Source organism: Hemitrygon akajei, chromosome 9 (genome assembly GCF_048418815.1).
Source record: "Hemitrygon akajei chromosome 9, sHemAka1.3, whole genome shotgun sequence".
In the NCBI taxonomy this organism is placed as follows: Eukaryota; Metazoa; Chordata; class Chondrichthyes; order Myliobatiformes; family Dasyatidae; genus Hemitrygon; species Hemitrygon akajei.
Genome location: NC_133132.1, coordinates 130,347,512 through 130,363,050, shown reverse-complemented (window position 1 = coordinate 130,363,050; position 15,539 = coordinate 130,347,512). Strand labels below are relative to the sequence as shown.

Below are 15,539 nucleotides of genomic sequence, written 5' to 3'. Positions count from 1 at the left end.
TCTACTGTGTAAAATTCTCCATTTCTGATTTTTAATGTTGTCAGTTATCAAAAGAACACAAGAAAACAGGAGCACAAAAAGGCCACTATCAAGCCTCTGAAGCCTGTCCTTACATTTAATATAATGGTAAGACCACAAGACACAGGAGTAGAACCAAGCCATTCAGCCCATTGAGTCCTCTCCACCATGCTATCATGGTTGATTTATTATTATTCTCAACCCCTTTCTCCTGTTTTCACCCTTTGATGCCCTTACTAATCAAGAACCTATCAATCTCCACTTTAAATATACACAATGACTTTACTCACAAATTCACTACACTTTGGCTAAGGAAATTCTGCCTCATCCCTTTTCTAAAGAGCTGTTCTTGTATTCTGAGACTGTTCCATCTGGTCCTAGACTGATAAATACTAGCCTTAACTCTTATTCATTGCAAGTTCCTCATATTCCTCAATTCTTCAATTATTTTCTGATATTTATCTATCCACATCTTACTTTGATACATCTCAGTATTAAATGAGTTTCCTTATTTTGTAACAATGTAATCTTGTTCGAGTTAGAACATCTCAACACCTGCCCTGTCAACAAACTATCTGCTGGAAAACTCACCCAGACAAGCAGTATCTTTTTTGGCTTGAAACCTTATATTTACCTTGGCAAGCATGCTTAGGATCTACATCATTATCACCATCATTATGTGCCATTTTGTATGACATGGGTAATGTTCGTCAATAACCATGATTGTTCTTGGCAAAATTTTCTATGGAAGTGGTTTACCATTGCCTTCTTCTGGACAATGTCTTTACAGACAAGTGACGCCAGACACAATCAATGCGCTTCCGAGATTGTCTGCCTGCTGTCAATGGTCGCATACCTAGGACTTGTGATATACACCAGCTGCTTATCCAACATCCACCACCTGTTCCCATGGCTTCACATGACCCTGATCAGGGGGCTAAGCAGATGCTACACCTTGCCCAAGGGTGACCTGCAGGCTAGCGGAGGGAAGGAGTGTTTTGCATCTTCTTTAGTGGAAATGTATCTTCACCCCACCACCCAAAAGATCTTACATGTTCCAATAAAGTTACCTTTCAAACTTCTAAACTCTGAGGAATACAGACCCAAATTGTCAAATCTTTCTTGGTAACACAACACTCTCATCCCAAGAATTAGCCTGGTGAATCTCCTTTGATCATCCTCCAGTTCTACTGTATCTTTTTGCAGGTAAGAGGACCTGCAGAATTCCTGAAATGATCTGACACTCTGTACAACTGTAACAAACCTCAGCATCTGTCAACAGTGCTTCTCCCTGTAGATGCTGCCTGGCCTGCTGTGTTCCTCCAGCATTTTGTGTGTGTTGTTTGAATTTCCAGCATCTGCAGATTTCCTCGTGTTTGTCTTATAGATACAGTTTTCTTTCTAGAATAATAGATAGCAAGTGCATCAAGACAATAAAATTCCAGCCTCATCAATTTGAGGCAATGCTGGTGCAGCACACAATAATTAAAACTGTGTGTATACTAACTGGAATATAAAACACTTTGCTGTTGGGTATTTGTTTAATGCCTGCCTTTAAACATTTTCTGAACCTTTGTGCAGAAAACATTACATAATCTCTTACTATCTCGCCTTTCAGTTAGTCCTGACAAAGGGTCTCAGCCCAAAACGTCGACAGTGCTTCTCCCTATAGATGCTGCCTGGCCTGCTGTGTTCCACCAGCATTTTGTGTGTGTTGCAAGTCACCTTTTGATTACTTTTGTCCTCATCAGTTTTTCACCTGATCACTCTGCCTATCTATATTCCATTGTAGAATTACATGATATCGGTGGGCTGGGGGTCTGGACTCTATACATGCATATTCTGCATTGTTGCATTTTGCTGATATTCTATATGAGTTTGTTGATTTGTAAGTGCGAGGACTAGGCATCAAGCTACGGGTCTATTATTGCATGATTGTGATCGTGTGTGCCTGTTGGTTATGTGTCTTTGCACCCTGACAACGTAGTAACACGGTCTTGTTTGGCTGTATTCATGAATAATCATATATGGTTAAATGATATTTAATCTTGAATTGAATTGAACTGAATTCTTCCAGATCAGGAACGTAAATAATGTAAACAATTGAAAGCCAAGAATTGATCCATGGAGTACACCATCCAGCCAGCCTGAAAAAGACTCAATTATTCCAACCTTTTAATGTGACAGCCAGTTTTCCATCATTTTTGCACATTTCTTCCAATATCTTGAGCTCTTACCTTATGCAACTACAAACGTACATTATAATACGAAATCTTGTCAAATAGCTTTTGGAAATCTATATACCCTTGCAGCTGCACATTCTGCTCTATCATCTGTCAAATCCTCAAGCAAATTGTCCAGCAAATTTGTCAAATGTGATTTGCTTTTCATAAACCCATGTCAATTAGCTGTTATTATATTAAACCAAGCCACCCTATTATCAATTTAACAAGGCCACTGACATTCAGCACGTGAAAGCTGATTTTTTAATATTTTTTTTCAGTGAGCAAGCAAAAAAGAAAAATGTACAATCTTGAAGTAATATTTTACAAAAAGGAAATAAAGACTTAGTTGTACTCAAGAATATATTTTGAAATATATATTGAAGCAATTGCAATCTAGATTCATAACATTGAGTTTTTAGGCCTGTAAGTTTTCAAAGCAGCAATTAAAGCTTGAAATGCCATTAAAATCTTCCAACCCATACTACAAAAGTAATGTTTTTTAAGCCTTTTTCCAGTAAGACTGGTTCATAATTGAAATTCTCTGCAATTCATGAGCACTAAAGCAAGCTACAAAACATTGTAGTCACAGAGGAATATAAATCACCATGCTAAATCTTCATATATTTCCATAGTTTCTATAGAGGCTGGAGAACCAGAAAGTATAGGCACAGTCAAGACGTACAAAAAAGCTGGATGAAGTCAGCAGGTCGGGCAGCATCCTTCTTTAGTCCTGACGAAGGGTCTCGACCCGAAACGTTGACTGCTTCCTTCAACGGATGCTGCCCGACCTGCTGAGTTCATCCAGCTTTTTTGTACGTCTTGATTTGACCACAGCATCTGCAGTGTACTTTGTGTTTAGTATAGGCACAGTACCTTCAGCCTACTGAGTATAGACCAACCATCAAACATTCATTGATAATAATCCTAACTTTATCCTATTTTTATTCCCTCCACATTCCCATGAAATGCTTCTAGATTCTACCTCTGATTAACACATTAAGAATAATTTACATTGTCCATTTGCGAGGAAACCAGAGAAGCTTGAGGAGACCCTTGAGATTAGAGGTCGAGTGTGCAGATTCCATACTTACACAACTGAACCTGGGTTATTGGTAGTAGTTTTAAGAGTTGTGCCACTAGATCACACAGAAACCCCACAAATGGTGTCAGATCCCGTGATGTGTGATGGCATACAGTGGTAGCTTCTCTGTTACAACATCACAATGTGGGAACCATAGTCAAAATGGCCTTGCAACTAGGCAACTTCTTTTTCCAAGAAACCGCGAATTTCTTTGTTCCAGTAATTTTATTGGAGAAGCTGAAAAGATTAGTTTTGTCATATGTATATTGAAATACATGCAAATAAACATATACAAATACAAACAAATGTGTCATTTGCATCAATGACCTGCGCAGTCTGAGGATGAGCTGAAGGCAGCTCACAAGTAGCACACACTAGATGCTGGAGGAACCCAGCAGGCCAGGCAGCATCTATGGAAAAGAGTAAACAGCTGACGTTTTGGGCCTACGCCCTTCATCAGGTCCACAAGCCAACATAGCATGCCCACATCTTCCTAACCCTAACTCATATGACTTTGGAATGTGGAAAGAAACAGGAGCATCTGGAGTCTTAGAGAGAACAGACAAAATCCTTACAGACAGTGTCAGGAACTGAAATGGATCGCTAGCGCTGTAGAGTGTTGAACTAACCACTACACTACCACGCCATGCTGATTATCATATTGATAATATGATTATTCATCACTATGATTTCAATTAAACATGAATAAACCGATTGAAAACCTTTCAAACCCACATACTTAGAGGCGCATTCACTGGAAAGTGGCTTATCTGTTACCAATGTAGCATACCTTGTACTTTACTGAAATTGTTCATTGTAAGAAGCTCCCCTCCACCATTACCTCTTATCCTCTTGCCTAAATCTAACATCAGATCAAGATTCAACTGAAAATGTAAGTGATAATTCTATCCCCATCAACTGCTTGAAGTGTTTTTAACTCATCCTGCAAGCCATATAATGCTTTACCAATGATCCAGGTTGTTCTGTTTGTCACACCTTCATCATTAATAAAATGTTTTGAATTTCAGGAGCCCTTCAGCCGCTTCCCAGGATATTCCATTAGTTTCAGTTCTTGTCACAACTATTACCACTGATAACCTCTCATTTTATAATATCAGGCCAATTTGCCTATCCTAATTGCCTTCAAATTAACTCTCCTGAAAACTGGTACATTAATTTTATTATTCTTTGCTTTGACTTCTGCTGGAAGACCAGATCTAATTACACCATGATGAGTGGCAAGTATTCTGTCTCTAAGCTTCCTGCAGCCTTATTTTAAATGCAGCCCTGGCATTTTCTGCTATACATTATTTTTAACAAATTCATAAATGTACAGCTCACAAAATTACAACTGATGCTGTTTGCTCAGACAATGCTATATCTTAAATTAGTTTTATGAATGGATTTAGTATCTTTAATAGACCACCAAAATCAATTCATTTAAATTGCAAATAACATTTTCTTCCAACATTCCGTTTCCCAACACTCTTAAGTAGTTGCCCAAGTACTTTAGTGCAGCAATACAATTAAATGAATGCAATCAAAAACTTTAGCATTTTAATGCCTCAAATGTCTCGTCATGTCTACTTTGCCTGTGGCGATATCTTTCTAATTATTTTCTAACAAATGTTTTTCCTCATGCCTCCATTTTCTAGATAAAATGATTGCATTCTGGGCAAGAGGAGGAGATTTTGTTTTAATAAAGAAGTCATAGTTCTAAATAAATAATTAATATATCAGTTAAATACCTTAAAACACACAGTACATAATGGAACAGAGTAAGAGGGTAAACATCTGTTCTCATTAAATCTGTTTAGTCTGCGCTGTGCTGCTGTGCAATCTCTAATGCAGAACAAAAACATTCTTGGTTCATTGGATTAGCCTTAAAGAGCCAACCCTGCACAGTAAGGAACAATAATGGGTCTGTAGAACCTCAGTCCCAAATTTCCAGAAACTGTTAATATTTATGGCTGGATGCTCTGGGATTCGCATAACATGTTACTGGAATTTTCTGTAGTTAATCAACCACATTTCTTGTCATCGGATGGCTAATGCATTAGGCAGAAAAAGAGATCACATACATGATACAATAACAGAAATACCAGTTAGAGTTACTTAGAATTAATCTAATTTTTCTCACAAACCATCACTACATATTCTAGTATCCTGCAGGAGGCACACATAATATACTATAGATTATAAAATCTACTTGCTTAGTGATTTATATCTGGGCATGGGAAATAGTAGCTTCAACATCATTCTCCACTAGTGGAACAGGGGATTTTGATATTATGGTAGAGAGTGGCAGCACTCTGCTGCCATAGAATATGATTAGCCCAATCAGGGATGAATTTTTTTTAGAGAAACATAACCTGACTAAGATCACTAAATACCACTTTTGGCTTTATTAAAAAGTAGAAGCAGCACATGTTTCACATCTCTGAAGTTAAGTAATGAAGTCATTAAAGAAGAAGGCAAGGTAAGTTACTCAAGTTACAGCCAGAAAATGAATGTCATACAAGAAAAATGGATAAAATATGCCAATAATGAAAATGGTAGAGAAGCGTTTCACATGCACGTTATAATGAATAAACAAATCTGAACTCTAAATATTTCGTCATAATTCAGCTTTTACTGTGATCTGTATTGATATTAATCAATCTATGAATATAAATATATGTATTTATATTTATTCTGTTTTTTTATTGTTTCTTTTTATGAGGCATCAGATTTGGATTAAGAATCATTTCATTCTCCTTTACACTTGTGTATTAGAAGTGCCACTAAACAATCCTGAATCTGGAATCTTGAAACTGAGATGCGTAAGTATGATTTTTTACAAAAATAAATGCAAAAGAAATCTAAAAGGTACACATATCCTAAACATACACTTGATGCTCTAATGAGGATGTTCAATTCACCTTAAGGAAGAACATCACTACAGACAATCAAGATGCTTTAGATAATTTTTCACTATAATGTATTCCATTTAAAGAATTAATGAGTCCTTGGCTCGGAGGCATGCTAGGAATGAATTTTAGCTTGCCTGCCTGTAGAATTTTACCGCAGCCAGTGCAATATAATTTCATTTCCAGGATTCACATTGATTGTGTAATGAGTGTCATGAGAATAAATTATTCAATAGCCAAACCAAAGACAAAATTTGGAAGAATTTAGAATGGTATGAAAGAGGTGAAGAGCATAAGCATTCTAAGACTGCTTAATGATACCTCACTTACGACACTGATGGGAGATACTTTGTCATTGATTGGAGTATGCAATTTCTAAGGTAAGGACATAATTTGTAAGGTAAGGACATGTTCAGTACAGCATTGTGGACCAAAGGGCCTGTATTGTGCTGTAGGTTTTCTACATTTCTATGTTTTCTATGTTTCTATGTGTAGATGCAACAGGAGCGTTCCTGCACAGGGCCAACAAAGAGATTGAAAAAGCAGCAAGTTTATCGATGGGAGTCGTTGTTTCGAGTACTGTGCAGACATTAACAGAAGTGTTCCCACACAGGTCCGACAAAGAGCTTGAAAAAGCAACAAGTTTTTCAACAGAGTTGTTGGTTGGAGTACTATGCAGACTTAACAGGGGTGTTCCTGTGCAGGTCTGACAAAGAGCTTGAAAAGCAGCAAGTTTTTTGATAGAGTTGTTGATTGGAGTACTGTGCAGGTGCAACAGGAGCATTCCCATGGAGTTCTCCCATGGAGCTTTTTAAAATCCGGTCTCTATAAAAGACAGGTATCGCCTAGCGATGGGAGTTGTCATCATCGGAGTAGTCTTGAGTCAGAGTAGTAAGGCTTTGGCTCAAGAGGGTTTCAGCAAGAACAGGTAGAGGATAAGCAGGTGAGTTCATTACTTATTTCTCATTTCTTTTTATTCAACACTTGAAGGAATAGGAGGCATGTCTACAGAGCCAGTGTTCTGTTCTGGGTGTCGGATGTGGGATTCCAGGAGACTTCCCGATGCTCACATCTGGACCAGGTGCATTGAGATGCAGCTCCTTAGAGACCATGTTAGGGAACTGGAGCTGTAGTTTAATGACCTTTAGCTTATTAGGGAAAGTGAAGTAGTGATAGACAGGAGCTACAGGGAGATAGTCACCCCATGGCTACAGGAGACAGATAAATGACTGACTGTCAGGAGAGAGAAGGGAGAATGTCAGATAGTGGAGAGCACCCCTGTTGCATTCCCCCTCAATAATAAGTACTCCCTTTGAATACTGCTGGGGGGAAGCAACAGTGGCTGTACCTCTGGCACTGTGTCTGGCCCTGTGACTCAGAAGGGTAGGGAAATGAAGAGGATGGCAGCAGTAATAGGAGACTCTGTAGTCGAGGGGACAGATGGGTGATTCTGTGAATGCAAAAAGGAAACAAGGATGGAAGTTTGCCTCCCAGGTGTCTGAATCTGAGATGTTTCTGGACTCTCTCACAATATCCCGAAAAGGAAGGGTGAGCAGCCAGAAGCTGTGGTACATATTGATATGAACGACAGAGGAAGAGAAAGGGACGAGGTCCTGAAGAAACAATACAGGGAGTTAGGAAGGAATCTGAGAAGAAGGACATCAAAGGTAGTAATCTCGGGATTGCTACCTGTGCCATACAACAATGAGAATAGGAATAGAATGAGGTGGCAGATAAATGCATAGTTGAAGAATTGGAGCAGGAGACAGGGATTCAGATATCTGGAAAATTGGGACCTTTTCTAGAGTAAGAGGGACCTGTAGAAAAGGGATGGGTGGCACTTGAATTCAAGGGGGACCAATACTCTTTCAGGCAGATTTACTAGAGCTGTTGGGAATAGTTTAAACTAACATGGCAGGGGATGGGAGCCAGTATGATAGAGTTGAAGATGAGCCAGCAGGCTACAAGTAGATGATGGGTGTACCACGAATGTAAGGAAGGACAAGCCAATGACTGGGTACAACTGCAGACAGAGTGAAGAGTTAAATTGTACCACAGAGGCAACATTCAAAAAGGCAAAGAACGCAGGACTGAAAGGGTTGTATTTAAATGTGTGTAGCATTCGGAATAAAGTGGACATACACAATTAGAGATTGGGCAGTATGACATTGTGGGCGTCACTGAGTCGTGGCTGAAATAAGGCCATAGTTGGGAGCTTAACATCAAAGGATGTACTTTGTATCGAAAGGACAGGCAGGAAGGCACAAGGGGTGGTGTGGCACTGTAGGTAAGAGATGGAATTACATCTTTAGAAAGACATGACATAGGGTCAGAGAATGTCGAATCTTTATGAGTGGAGTTAAGAAACCGCAAGGGTAAAGAATCCATTATGGGAATCATATGTAGGCCTCAAAATAGTAGCCAAGATATGGAGTTGCGATTGCAAAGGTAGCTGGAAAATGCATGTAATAAGGGTAATGACACAATTGTAATGGGGGAATTCAATATGCAAGGGAATTGGGAAAATCAGGTTGGCATTGAATCGCAAGGGAGGGAATTTGTTGAATGCCTATGAGATGGCTTTTTAGATCAGCTTGTGCTTGAGCCTACTTGGGGAAAGGTGATCTTAGATTGGGTGTTTTGAAATAACCCAGATCATATTCAGAAGCATAGCATAAAGGAACCCTTAGGAGGGAGTGATCATAATATAATAGCATAGATGTAGAGAGGATGTTTCCTATAATGGGGGTATCCAAAACTAGAGGGCACAGTCTCAAACTTTAGCCAGAGAGTAGAGAATCTGTGGAATGCTCTCCAACAAACTGAGGTGGAGGCCGTCCGTGTGTATATTTAAGGCAGAAGTTGATTGTTTCCTGATCAGTTAGGACATCAAAGAAAATGGGGTTGAGTGAGATCCGGGACTATTACTATTCTCCAACAAAGTCACAACTAAGAGGCCAGCGGCAAAGGTATTGTTCCACACTTCTGGATTGAGTGGCAACCTTGGGTACTTTAACACTGCAAATAAATCAAGAATGATCAGCAGAGTGATTCCAGTGGCCTAATCAGTGGCAGGAGCAGGCTGCAGCAATAGGGCTTCTCGCAGGTCGGCGATGCTTGTTTAAAACTACAGAAGGGACAAGCAGGACAGTGTTATGAAACCAGTAACTGGTTTCACTTACCAGCAAAGATAGATATGTCAGTTGAAGTCCAATGGTACTATTTTCAAAAGTTTTATTAATAAAGGGGCACAAAAATTAAGGTTAATACAAACATTCAGATAACATGCGTCAATACTCAATATAAAACGCAGGTACATTAATAATCACTCAGAAATAAGCTCTTTCGTTGTCTAGGGTATAATACTGAGTCCAATTGGAAATATAAAGAGTCACTCTGAAGTCTGCAGGCTTTTCCCTTTTGGTTTCACGTGTTGGAGAGAGAGAGAGATTGTTAGGAAAAGAGACACTTGCCGTTGTCTTTATGAATCAAATCCTCAGCCTCAGAGGATTTGGCTTCCCTGGTGTTAAATAAAAGCGGTTTTCCGTTGGTTCCAGCCACAAACCCCGCATTCGGAATTTAACGCACGTGGCTTGCTTCAAAATGGCTTCCCATTCCCACGGGAAGCGGTATCTTGCTTCTCGGTGTCTCCTTGGTGCGTCTGAGGGTCGTCCTCTTTCAGACCCTTCTTTATACTGCCTCACGGGATCTCAGGTGTCAATCAGGTTGCAGGTGATGCACTCTCTCTCTCAACCAGCCCACTTTGCCCGAGGGCTTTACAATGTCCCTGCGAGTTGGCACGTCTGCAGTTCCCAGGTGTCTCCTGAGAACAATGCCACAGTCACCAGCTTTTGTCCCAGTGGAATGCGGTATCCAGCACGTCGCTGTCTTTCCATTTCCTGTGTCCATTCGGCCTGTCTCTCTCTCTCTCTTGCTCTCTCTCTCGGGTCATTGACCCCCCTTTCACTAGGGCTCTTGCAATTCTCACAAAGGAGGGGGCTGGTATCATAACAACAGCTATTGTTGGGAGTTGGCCAGAGGTGAGAGTAGGAGTGTCAGGCTTTGGCTCTGGGTAATATTCTGTCAAGGTTCCCTTTTTTTTCTCTCTTACTAGTGTGGTAAATGGCTGTTGTGTGTTCTTCGTGCCAGATGTTGAAGTCCTGGGAGCTACATCTGCATGAAGTGTATCCAACTGTAGCTCCTTGAAGATTATGTTAGGGATCTTGAGTAGCAGCTGGATGACCTTCGGCTTGTACAGGAGAGTGAGATGGTAATCAATCAGAGTTACAGGGAAGTCGACACCCCTAAGTTACAGAAAGCGAGTACCTGGGTGACTCTCAAGAGAAATGCCAGCCAAACATTCTTCCCTGGCTTGAGCCGTCTCACCTGTCAACGTGCCAGGCATGTTGTTTCTGAATGCATGGCAGAGAAGACCTGGTACATCTCCATGTGCAGTTGCCATGTTGGACCAACTGTTCAGCAGCGGGAACTCCCACATCAATCTCCTTGTCAAAGAAGAGGGTTTGCTGGAATTTCTTCTGGCATTCAAAGGGGGTCATATTAGTGGAGGACAACTGGAGGTTACTGTGGGCAATTTCTGCCCAAACCAATTGGGTGCTTCACGACATGATGTTGGGAGATGCAAAGCAGCCAGCACAGGCTTGTCTCCAGCCCTTGATTCACTCTCTCAATCTGGCCATTAGATTTGGGGTGGATGAGAGGCTGGTTGTGGCTCCAACAAGAGAACAGAAGGCCTTCCAAAAATAGGATGTGAACTGTGGTCCTTGATCAGACCCTATTCCATGGGAAGCCAATGCAAGCTGAACACATGCTGATCCCTTATGATGGCAGAGCTGAAAGCATTTTAGAGAGAGCAATGAAGTGGGCAGCCTTGGAGAACTTGTTCCAAAACTACCAGAGTGTTATTGTTTCCATCAGGCAAGGGCAGACCAGTGATGAAATCCACTGAGAAGTAGGACCAGAGGCAGAGAGGCACTGGTAGCCATTACTGCTCTCCAGAACACCAGCTCTACTGCTCTCCAGAATACCAACTGAGCATTAATGTGACGTCCTGTTCCCAACACAAGTAGGACATACAGATAGAAGTTGTGGATATCCTGGGCCATAGATTGTCACCAAAATCTCTTGATAAATTCCAAGGATCTTGAATTCCTGGATGGCTAACCAGATGGGAGGAGTGACCCAATTCCAACACTCTGGGGCACACTGTGGCAGGGACAAATAGCCAGTTGGGAGGTCCCCTACCTGGGGCCTGAATCCAACTCCTGGTTGGCCCTCACCTCTGCCTCTACTCCCCAAATTATCAGAGCAGCAATGCATGAGCAAGGAAGGCTGGGTTCAGGATTGGCATTGTCCTCAAACACATCAAACTGTCAGGAGTTGGCGCTGGCCTTGGTATTCTACTGGAGTGGTAGGTGAGAGTGAAATTAAACTGGGTAAGGAAGAAAGCCCAACAGGCTTCAGTCTCTTAGCATTCAAAATGTAGGAGAGGTGCTTGTAATATGCCCAAACCAAAAATGGGGTGCTTTCACCCTTCCAGCCAGTGACACCATGCTTCCAGGACCTCCTTAACAGCCAGAGGTTCTCGGTTCTACCATCATAGATATGCTTGGCTGTGTACAGTGACAGGAATGAAAAACCATAGGTGCAGCTGAGAGAGCATTTGCTGCATCCATCTCAACAATGAATGGCAGTGATGGGTCTGGGTATTGCAGCACCGGGCCATTGGTGAAGTGTTGCTTTAGTTCCAAGAATGCTTGATCTGCTTGGCTTGTGCAGTTGAATTCTGCAGACATCTTCCTGGTGAGTGCATCTATGGGTGCTGCATCTTGTTATAAAGGTTATTCTTGAAGAGCCATCTGAGAACCCTCTGAATATGTTGAACGTGTTCCAAGCCAGAGCAGGAATAGGTCAGAATGTCATCCACGTAGACTAAATCAGGCTGATTCAGCATGTCCCAGAGCATATCGTTGGCCATGCCAGAAAAAAAAACAGGGGCATTGGCCAGACCAAAAGGCATAACAAGATTCTCACATGGCCAGTGGAGGTGTTGAACGCTGTCTTCCTCTCATTCCTTCTTGGATGTGAACCAGGTTATAAGACCATAAGGCCATAAGACATAGGAGCAGAATTAGGCCATTCAGCCCATCGAGTCTGCTCCACCATTCCATCAAGGGTCATCCTGGATCCCACTTAACCCCACACATCTGCCTTCTCACCATATCTCCTAATGCCCTATCCAACCAGGAAACTATCAACTTCTACCTTAAATATACCCACAGACTTGGCCTCCACCTCAGTATGTGGCCAAGCATTCCACAGATTCACTACTCCCTGGCTAAAAAAATTCCTCCTTACTTCTGTTCTTAAAGGTCAGCCCTCAATTTTGAAGTTGTGCTTTCTAGTTCTGGATACCCCCACCAAAGGAGACATCCTCTCCACATACTCCTTTCCTAGTCCTTTCAACATTCTGTAGGTTTCAATGAGATCCCCCCACAATCTTCTAAATCCCAGTGAATATAGGCCCAAAACTGCCAAATGCTCCTCATATTTTAACCCCCTCATTTCAGGAATCATCCTTGTGAACCTCCTCTACACTCTCTCCAATTACAACACATCCTTTCTGAGATATGGGGCTAAAAACTGTTGACAATACTCCAAGTACAGCTTGGCTAGTGTCTTATAAAGACTCAGCATTATCTCCTTGCTTTTATATTCTATTCCCCTTGAAATAAATGGCAATGTTGCAGTTGCCTTCTTTACCACAGACAGACTCAATCTGTAAATTAACCTCCTGGGAGTTTTGCACAAGGACTCCTAAGTCCCTTTGCACCTCTGATGTTTGAATTTTCTCAACATTTAGATAATTGTCTGCACTATTGTTCCTTTTACCAAAATGCATCATCTTACATTTCCCAACACTGTATTCCATCTGCCACTTTTTTGCCCTGTCTTCCAATTTGTCTAAGACTTGCTGCAATTGCATTGCTTCCTCAGCACTACCAACCCCCCTTCTATCTTTGTATCATCTGCAAACTTTGCCACAAATCCATCAATTCCGTTATCTAAATCATTGACAAACAATGTGAAAAGTAGCAGTCCCAATACTGATCCCTGAGGAACACCACTAGTCACTGGCAGCCAAACAGAAAAGTCCCCCTTTTTTTCCTCTCACTGCCTCCTGCCTGTCAGCCATTCCTCTATCCATGCCAGTATCTTCCCTGTAATGCCATTATATTTTATCTTGTTAGACAAGATTTCCCTTTACAGAAACCATGCTGGCATTGATTTATTTTATTATTAGACTGCAAGTACCCTGAACCTCATCCTTAATAATAGACTCCAACACGTTCCCAGCCTTTGTTCTGCCGTCAACCCCACCAGTATCGCCCTCCAATCCACCTGGACAAGCTCCTCTCTCATGTCCTTATAATTCCTTTTACTCCATTGCAATACTGATACATGTGAGTTATGCTTCTCCTTCTCAAATTGCAGTATGAATTCAGTCATATTATGATCACTGCTTCCTAAGGGTTCCTTTATCTTAAGTTCTCTAATAAGATCTGGGTTATTACACAACACTCAATCTAAGATAACGTTTCCCTGAGTAGCCTCAAGCACAACTGCTCTAAAAAGCCATCTCGCAGGTATTCATCTCGACACCAACCTAATTTTCCCAGTCCCTTGCATACTGAATTCCCCATTACAATTGTGACATTACTCTTATTACATGCCTTTTCCAGTTCCTTTTGCAATCTCAACACCACATCTCGGCTATATATGATTCCCATAATGGTTTCTTTACCCTTGCAGTTTCATTACTCCACCCTCAAAGATTCAACATTTTCTGACCCGATGTCATCTATTTCTAAAGATGTAATGCCATCTCTTAAAAACAGAGCCACACCACCGCCTATGCCTTTCTGCCTGTCCTTTCAATACAAAGTACCGGTATATCCTTTGATGTTAAGCTCCCAACTATGGCCTTCTTTTAGCCATGACTCAGTGATGCCCACAATGTCATACCAACTAATCTCTAATTGCACCATGAGTTCATCCACCTTATGCATTACACATCCATTTTAGAGAATACAGTTGCTCCTTGGAGATGTCCAAACTCAAAGGCAAGCAGGGAAAGGGGTTAGAGGTTCTTCACTGCGGTGTTGTTCAGGAGCTGATAATCAATGCAGGGACAATGCTTTCTATCCTTCTTTTTCACACGAAAGAAGCCCACCCCTACTGGTGAGGTTGATTGACAGTTAAATCCCAAGGCCAATGCCTCCTTCATGTATTCTTCCATAGGCATCATTTCAGATGAAAGAGGGAAAATACCCAACCCCCAGCAAGGACAGGTACCAGGTAAAAGGTCAATGGTGCAGAGATATGATCAGTGTGGAGGCAAGGAGGTGACCTTCTTCTTACTAAGGACATCAAGTAGTTTAGCATATTCTACCAGAACATCAGACAGGTCCACATTAGCAGGACATGATGACAGAGACTTGAGCTGGTTGGAGACATGCCAACGTCCACTATTAGTGTACCTTTTGGAACCAATCGATTCACAGGTGGGTTCGAGATGGCCAAGGAAGGCCAAGCACCAGTGCCTGTTCAGGTGAATCAGCAAGATCGAAGAAGAGTTGTTCCCCATGGCCACCTTCTAGCACAAATTGGAGGAGTTCTGTGGAAATGCGGATCCTGCCAGTGCCCAGAGGCTGACCATCAGCTGCCCTGACATTGTTACTCTCTCTTAATTGCTGAGTCGTAAGTCTTCATCTCTGAGACAGAGCAATATCCACGAGACTTCTGGCTGTCTTAGAGTCAATAAATGCCTGAAGTTCATATGTTTCGGACACCCCAGATCAAGGACTCTGGAAGCATTATGTGATAAGGGGACAATCAACCCATCAGAATTCCACTTCCTGGTTATGAGTATCCTCTTTTACTGGGCACTTGGGACATGATGCCCAGAAATGTCCTGGATCGCCACTGTAGATGCAGAGACCTACTCTTCTTCACTGATGTCGCTTCTCCTGAGATAGGAGCATCCACCCCACTTCATATGCTCTTCGTGGACTTAGTACTGGGTGAAGAGGGAGAGGGTCAAAACAGATTGTGATCCAAAGAGTAAGTGCACCAGTTAGCTGCCCAGTTGTCAATTCTAATGGCCAGTCATCCAGACTACCACTGCGAACTCATGCCCAACTCTGTGCTCAACCCATGCTGGAAAGCAATGATGAGAATTCCCTTATTCAACCCTATCTCAACTGCAAAAATGTGGAACTTCAG

General features: G+C 41.7%; 1 long non-coding RNA gene across 1 annotated transcript in view; it reads left to right on the top strand.

Annotated features, from left to right (window-relative positions):
* Positions 1–6,510: 6,510 nt before the first annotated feature.
* LOC140732821 (uncharacterized) overlaps positions 6,511–15,539 on the top strand; it is an 86,807-nt gene continuing 77,778 nt past the window's right edge. The window contains exon 1 of the long non-coding RNA XR_012100150.1: positions 6,511–6,613. This is a non-coding gene — a long non-coding RNA (uncharacterized lncRNA). The remainder of the gene's footprint in view (positions 6,614–15,539) is intronic.